We start from the raw sequence: 8,557 nt of genomic DNA, 5'->3' as shown, positions 1-8,557 counted from the left end.
TCTTTTCCAGTGGAACCCTACAACTTAAAACCAGCATTTCAAAGTGTTCAGTTGCAGTTTTTGCTGCTCATTAAAAGAACAATTCTTCCAAAATACCAATTCCAAATTTCCAGTTCAAGAACACACCAATTTATCCAAATGCATATCTACCTCTAAATTGTGGTTTTAATGTATCTGGTGTAGATACGCTCATATTTCGATCCCTTTAACCCTGAATCCACATGGCCGGTGTGGAATCCGTGTCTCCCTCTGAAATCATTAAAAAATGAAACATACAAATCTACACAAACTAAAAACGCAGCGACAGCAAAGCAAGTATCCGGGCTCACACTTGTCTTCCTTTAAAACCATTGCAGGCAATTGGAGAACACCTAATAAACAATTTCCAAAGCTTCCATCTTCTCATGCTATAACCATCCATTAACTCAAGTCTCCATGCTTCAGTGTGTGCAAGGACAGAGGGATAGAACAGTATCAAAGACTTTCTAGATTGGTTGGTGTTGTGAGACACGGAAGTTCTAACCCAGACATCCAGTCAGACAGCCATAGGAAACCACTGCACAGAAACAGGGTCTTCAGCCCGTCCAGTTAATGAGGAATTATTTAAACTGCCTACTCCCATCGACGTCACCCGGACCATGGTCATCCATATCCCAGTACTTATCCAATCATCTCTTAAACGTTGACATCGAAATCACAATTGCTATTTGCCTTGGCATAGTGGGGTGTGTCAGGAATGGACAGGAGGAGGAGTATAGGAAACTGATACAGGACTTTGTGATATGGTGCAACTCAAACTACCTGCGTCTCAATATCACCAAGACCAAGGAGATGGTGGTGGACTTTAGGAGATCTAGGCCCCATATGGAGCCAGTGATCATTAATGGAGAACGTGTGGAGCAGGTTAAGACCTACAAGTATCTGGGAGTACAGTTAGACGAGAAGCTTGACTGGACTGCCAACACAGATGCCTTGTGCAGGAAGGCACAGAGTCGAATGTACTTCCTAAGAAGGTTGGCGTCATTCAATGTCTGTAGTGAGATGCTGAAGATGTTCTATAGGTCAGTTGTGGAGAGCGCCCTCTTCTTTGTGGTGGCGTGTTGGGGAGGAAGCATTAAGAAGAGGGACGCCTCACGTCTTAATAAGCTGGTAAGGAAGGCGGGCTCTGTCGTGGGCAAAGTACTGGAGAGTTTAACATCGGTAGCTGAACGAAGGGCGCTGAGTAGGCTACGGTCAATTATGGATAACTCTGAACATCCTCTACATAGCACCATCCAGAAACAGAGAAGCAGTTTCAGTGACAGGTTACTATCGATGCAATGCTCCTCAGACAGGATGAAGAGGTCAATACTCCCCAATGCCATTAGGCTTTACAATTCTACCTCCAGGACTTAAGAACTTTTTAAAAGCTATTAATGCTTTTTGAGACGGTGATTTAGATGCATATCATATTTTTTTTACTGAGTTAAGTATTGTATGTAATTAGTTTTGCTACAGCAAGTGTATGGGACATTGGAAAAAAAGTTGAATTTCCCCATGGGGATGAATAAAGTATCTATCTATCTATCTATCTATTCGCCCAGATCTCTAGTTGTATTTGCCCAATAACAGTAGAGAAAGCCTGCTTGCATTTACACTCGCCATCCGCCTTACATTGTTGTATTCCTCTATCAAATCTCCCGTCAGACCCCCTACACGCTCGGGAATAAAGTGCTGACATATGTAATCTTTCCTTCTTATTCCAAACGCCCAGTCCCGGCAATAGCCGGTAGTTGAGCAAAATCGTACACATTATTTTTCCAAGTTAGGCCTTAATAGAGTCGTCAATAGCATCAACATAACATCCTAACTCCTGCACTCAGTACTTTGCTCTATGAAGGCCAATGTGCGGAAAGATCTGTTTTTACGACCCTGTCTAACTGTGCCGCAACTTTCATTGAATTATGGACCTGCATTCCCAGATTCGTTTGTTCTATCGTACTCCTCAGTGCCCTATATCTCATTGTGTCAGACCAACCCTGGCTGGTCCGCCCAAAGGACAAAATCTAACACTTGTCTGCATTAAATCCGATCGGCCATCTTTAGTCCATCTCTCCAGCTGGTCCAGATTCTGCTTCATGCTCCGGTACTCTTCCTCGCTGTCAACTACACCGGTAGTGTCACCGGCAAATAATACGTCGGCAAAGTTAACGACAGTATTATCCAGAGAGTTGTTATAGATTGCAAATAACAACGGGCACAGCAACGATCCCTGGGACACTCCACTTATCACAGGTACCCCGTCAGAGAGGCAACCATCCATTACCACGCTCTATCTTCCCCAACGTACCCAATGGCGAATCTAATTTACTAACTCATCGTGAAAGCCAAGCGACTGAACCTTCTCGAACATCCTCCCCTACGGAACCTTGAGAAATTCCTGGCTGAAGTCCCTGTTAGACGGTATCCACTGCCTTGCCTTCCACACCATTCCTGGTAACTACCTTGTAATGCTTTGTACGTTTCGTTAGACATGACCTACTAGTGACTGGCCCATTCTGACTATCGCTAATGTTATTGTTTGTCCAGTTACTTCCCTTCATACCCCATGACCAGCGTAGTCTGAACAACGAGGACAATTCATCATTACATAATACTTGGCAAGTCCCTTCCAAGCTTTAAATAATTAATCGACTTACTTAACTATAGCAAGATACGGTACGCTCGGTCGAACACAGAACATAGAATATTACAGCACAGTACACGAGGTTCTGATAGGCTTTCAACTAATGTAAGTTCGATCTGACACATCCCCCCTGCATCTGAATCAGAATCAAAGGTTTCAAAAGTACATTTAAAGAATCAGAACCAGATTTAATTTCACAGAAATACGTCGCGAAATTGTTAACTTTACTGTAGCAGTACAATGAAATACAGGATAAATAAATATAGAGAAAACAAAACTGAGATACAGGTGGCAGCGGGGAAACACTGATCCTGAATCGCTGAGCCTGAGCTTTCAGGCTTCTGTATCTCCTTCCCGATGGTAACACTGTGTAGAGGGCACGTCCTGTTAGTGGGCAATGTCAATGACGGACGTCACTGTGACAAGAATCATCCCTTGTAACAATGGTCAATGAGATACAGAGAATCTGTATTTACCAACAAGTATCTTTTATTATTTCTACTAAAAGCACGTAGATTTACACACTATCTTCATGTGTGCACCCAACTGGAAACCCTGACACTCCATGAACAGTCAATGAAGAGAAAAGTTATTACCCGGGAAAAGAGTCTACGCTGGCAGGACATTCCATAGAAACATAGAAAATCTACAGCACAATACAGGACCCTGGGCCCACAAAGTTTTGTCGAACATGTCCCGACTTTAGAAATGACTAGGCTTACATATAGCCCTCTATTTTTCTAAGCTGCATGTACCTATCCAAAAGTCTCTTAAAAAAGACCCTATCGTATCCGCCTCCACCACTATTGCCAGCAGCTTATTCCACGCACTCTCCACTCTCTGAGTGAAAAAACTTACCCTTGACATCTCCTCTGTACCAACTGCCCAGCACCTTCAACCTGTGTCCTCTTGTGGCAACCATTTCAGCCCTGGGAAAAGCCTCTGAATATCCACACGATCAATGCCTCTCATCATCTTCCGATCCTCATGTTCCCGATCTCCACGTGTCCGTGTGGTCCTACGTTTCGGCAATGGTTGTTCTCTAGCCGCTGGAGAGTTATCTCCGCTGCATATTTGAAGCTCTGGAATCTTATATTGTTCCTCATCAATTGAACCATTGGATCTCCAAACCATTGGCTCAAGGTCACCTGACCTACCTGGGTCACATGGTTACTGATCATTGTATAGAGCTACAACCAACATATTGTACCTGGCTCTGCCCACCCCAGCCTTGTGTATTCGTATGTTTACACCCTGACCGGTCCAAACCAGTTAAATGAGGCAACCCAGACCGAGCCTGACGAGACTACAGATTGCCTGTTTGACATGTTTGGCATTTTACATAACAAGTAGCTGCTCCTCTGAGCATGGTCTCAGGTTTATTGCTCTGATTAGATTGTCCCAGAGTCAAGAATCAGTTCAGAGTCCACCCCTTCACATAACAAATGGCGACTTGTTTGAGAATGGTCTCAGGTTTAGCAGATCATTGCCTGAAGCTTCCTGTGTCCACATTCAGTTCCTTTGATTAAATTATTCCAATGCAAGAAACAGTTCATAGTCCACAAAATGGGTTGGGGCGGGGCAGAGAGAACTGGTTTGTCTGCTTCCCCAGTCCTTGATCAGTCTGTAGTTTCATCTGGCCAACAGTGTTTTATGAGCCATTCAATCTGACACGACGGTATCTTTCTCGGGTCTGCTGTCGTCTGTATGCACAGGGGTGGATGATGGAGGTTTTGCAGAGATGACGAGAGCTGTAGGGGTCGAAGGGGTTTACAGAAATGCGGTGTGATGTAGGGGTTGGATCGGTTTTGTTACGTGCCCCGTAACGGGTTAAAATGACCTGCAGAAATGGAACACACCTGGAGTCTGGTATTGTTACAAACAAAACACTACTTATCAGTATCCACGTAATCTCGTAATATAAAACCAGATAAATCATACTGGTTAGCAGAGTTTATGCATATGTAAGTGTGTAAATATAAAACCCCAAACTTCTTCAGCTTAAGTGGTAAATGGTACATTCTTACGATGGTATAGGAATGATGTCAGTTCAGTTCGTGATATTAAGTTGAGTAGAATTGAGGAGAGAGAGAGAGTGAGGTGATTTGTTTTCCAAGTAAGCTGATGTCGTCGATCTTTCCGTTGCCTTCCGAAGTCGTGTTAAAGTTTTGTGATCACACAAAAGAGTACCGCCTTCACGCAGTAAAGCTATCAAAGATTAAACACACCGATAACCTTCCACCGGTCAACCCTTTTCCACACTGTGATCAAAACCCACCCTTTAGTGGGCACTGAAAGCTCATCCAGTGTCTATTTCTTCTGTATTTCTGTCCGTGTCTTCCGTGTGTCTGTGTGTCTGTCTGAAAAGCCAGCTGACCGTGTATATATCCCAAACATTCTGAGCGCCAGCTGTCCATTAATAGCCCCGCCCTTCCGTAACCATGGCGACTCACGAGCTGCTCGGTGCTCTCTCTATCTCTCTCTCTGAATCGGTGTACACCAACTCTCTATCTTTTTAAAGGCACAGTCCATATTGAATACACCTTAGCATCTCGTCACAGTTTTTACAGATAGCGAGGGGTGTCAGCACACTTCTCCACCTATGTGGAAATGCAGTTTACTTGTAGTACCAAACTGGCATTTCTGTCTGTAACAAAATGAAACCCGTCTTGTGTCGGAGTGTTTTGCTAATAATGTTCTTGCAACATTATGCTGTGTGATCCTGAGTACCTGACTGCAGACCGCAGTCCCTACGCTATGATGGCAGAATATGGCATTAAAGGCAACACTTTTGACAGTGCGGAGGATCAGAGGGATCTTGGGGTCCGAGTTCACAGAACACACAAAGCTGCTACACAGGTTGACTCTGTGGTTAAGATGGCATATAGTGCATTGGCCTTCACCGATTGTGGGATTGAGTTTAAGAGCTGAGAGGCAATGTTGCAGCTATATAGGAACCTGGTCGGATCCCACTTGGAGTACTGTGCTCAGTTATAGTTGCCTCACTACAGGAAGGACATGGAATCCATAGAAAGTGTGCAGAGGAGATTTACAAGGATGTTGTCTGAATTGGGGAGCATGCCTTATGAGAATAGGTTAAGTGACCTCGCCCTATTCTCCTTGGAGCGATGGAGGATGAGAGGTCGCCTGATAGAGGTGTACAAGATAATGAGAGGCATTGATCGTGTGGACAGTCAGAGGCTTTCCCCAGGGCTGAAATGTCTAGCATGAGAGGGCATAGTTTAAGGTGCTTGGAAGTAAGTACAGAGGAGATGTCAGGGGTAAGTTTTTTTTTACACAGAGAGAGGTGGGTGCGTGGAATGGGCTGCCGGCGGCGGTGGTGGAGGCGGACACGATATGGTCTGTTAAGAGACTCCTGGATGGTTACATGGAGCTTAGAAAAAGAGGGCTATGGGTAAAGCCTAGGTAGGTCTAAGGTAGGGACATGTTCGGCACAGCTCTGTGGGCCGAGGGCCCCATATTGTGCTGTAGGTTTTCTATGTTTCTACTCAGACGACGGCCACTGGGTTTGCCCCACCTTCCTTTAATTTGCTCTTACTAATCATCACAAATGCCGATTGGCCACTAGTTGATTGGTCACCGATTGCTCTATTGCACTGCCGTGAGCTGCCCCTTGGACAATGAGCCTTATTGAAGTTCCCTCCTCTCCAGATCTCCGATGTCCAGGTTGGCCACTAGTCAAAGCTACCGGAAGTACCTCTCAGTGATGACCGTGTCAATACCAGCAACATGACACTGGCAACCGAGTACATTGTCTTAGACAAGACACCTGCCAAATCTAATGCCACTCCCCTTCGCACTACATATGGACTGCTGCCTATGTGTGCATATTGATCTGTTGTCCCCACATGTTCATTGATCACTTTCCCTCTCTGCAATGTGAATACTCCAGTTAAAGCCATCTCCTGCGTGTGTGCTTCTATTTGATATGTAGTTACACAGACACAATGCAGACTGACATTTGAGTACAGAAGTGATGACCATAAGTTTCTCTATTCCTCCAACGCTGAGACAATTTTAGATCCAGATTCTTTGTTGTTCTCACAGTTCCAGTCCAAGAAATGCATTTGTCTCTTTCACATTTTGCAAGGGACATGTCAGAAACGGCAAGAAAAAAATACACAGATATAACTGTAACTACAAATTTTATTGGTGGCTTATTATACAAATGCCCCAAGTGAAGATGCTGTACCTATCTGTACGCAATGCAACAAGGACTGCTCACTTGGAATAACTTTACAATTGACTTAAATTGTGGTGCTCCTGTCAATATTGTAATGTCATTATGGGTGCATTAAGAATTAGGCTGAGTGATGACACCTGACAGCTTTACAAACATTTGTAGAATGTAGAAAGGCACCAACTCTATGAATTAATGTATACTCCAATATAATTTCGGAATTAACCTTCTTACATTGCATAAACAACTGATTAACACATGTTTACAAACTGCATTACATTCCAACAGTTGTTACATTCTCTCATGACTCATGCCGTCCTTTTCGTGGATGCAGACTTCTGGGCAGCATGAGCACATTTCAGATTGGCATCATGCACCGCATGCCACATCAATAGCAGTTCGAAAGGCCGAAAACGGTGCACTAGCAGCAACTCACGGTAATAGCAAGGATTGAAAGAGTCATCTTGGGTTGAAGGAACCCTGACTCCAGCTGTCCTGAATCCGCTATGGGAGCGTGGGGCTAGTCCAGTCTTGGCCAGACACATCCCCCAAAAGACATCATCAATGGGATATAGTTCAAGGTCTTGGGCTATCTGGTAAATGATGTGAGCTGTATACACAGACATAAGTATGCCCGCTCCACTAACGTATGGTGGGTACGACTTGATGGTGGTCACTATTTCTGGCACATAATACTTGCTCGACTTCTGGCGATTGGGCCCAAACCCATAAACGAGATGGCCCACAAACAGGTGTTGGTGAACCTTCATGCCTAGCAAGTAATCAACCATGTTATCGGTGTTGGCAAAGACATCATCATCTCCATTGAAGATGAATTTAGCTCTGGGGCAAAATTCACTGACCCACTGCAGCAACTTGTATTGTTTGAGGGTGAGGTTGAAAAAGGTATCCAAGAAATCCCATTGTAGGACATCTCTGTGTTCTCTGTTTTCCATGGCTAAAAGCTGATTCAATTTCCTCCTTTCCTTTTGGTCAGGAGAGACACCAGAGATAAAGACTCTCTTAATTAGGACCCCATTGAATTCGCGTTCTTTGCCCCAGGTCTTCCTTACTATTTCCCGCCGATCCTGGTTGAAAGGGTGAGATTTGATCACCAGGAGCAGGAAGACATTCTGAGATCCTTCTCGACCACCACATTTGTCTGGGGCATTTAGAATCATGTCAAATTCTCGACAGTGTTTATACATCAAGAAGTTTTTTATGTGCTCTTTCTCTTGATGAAATGAGGACAGGTGCAACAATGTCCTGTTCGCGTGGCACTTTGGCTTGAGCACTGATTTAGTTGCATCAGCTGTAACAACCTTGGGCAGATCTTTGCGATGAAAGGTTTCTGCAAGATCATCAGTCTCTCGACGTTGGTCATTATCCCAGAACATGAAGAACAATCCCAGAGTAATCAGAACACCCAGCACTACTTTCTCATTGAATCGCCGACGTCTACTCATCTTTCACCTGAAATAGAGAAAACAATATGGATTAATTCAAAGAAAACTTTACATTTACATGATGCTTGAGAAGAATGGGAAGTTTAAACTGTAATGAGTTTCACTAATGCTTTGTAATATTGACCTCAAAATGGTGATAAGGTAAGGAATAGGGAAGGCCCTACACACTGTTGAAAGTTTAATTAACCTGAAGCATTCCATCCCAGCAGAAAAAGAAATCTACCT

The 8,557-nt window shown here is 44.1% G+C and overlaps 1 pseudogene; it reads right to left on the bottom strand.

Moving 5' to 3' along the window:
• Positions 1–7,174: 7,174 nt before the first annotated feature.
• Positions 7,175–8,332, bottom strand: LOC140723890 (N-acetyllactosaminide beta-1,3-N-acetylglucosaminyltransferase 3 pseudogene; annotated as a pseudogene).
• Between the last annotated feature and the right edge of the window lie 225 nt (positions 8,333–8,557).

This window comes from Hemitrygon akajei, unplaced genomic scaffold (genome assembly GCF_048418815.1).
Source record: "Hemitrygon akajei unplaced genomic scaffold, sHemAka1.3 Scf000144, whole genome shotgun sequence".
NCBI lineage: Eukaryota > Metazoa > Chordata > Chondrichthyes > Myliobatiformes > Dasyatidae > Hemitrygon > Hemitrygon akajei.
The sequence above is the reverse complement of the archived record's forward strand: the minus strand, read 5'-3'. Positions and strand labels throughout refer to the sequence as shown.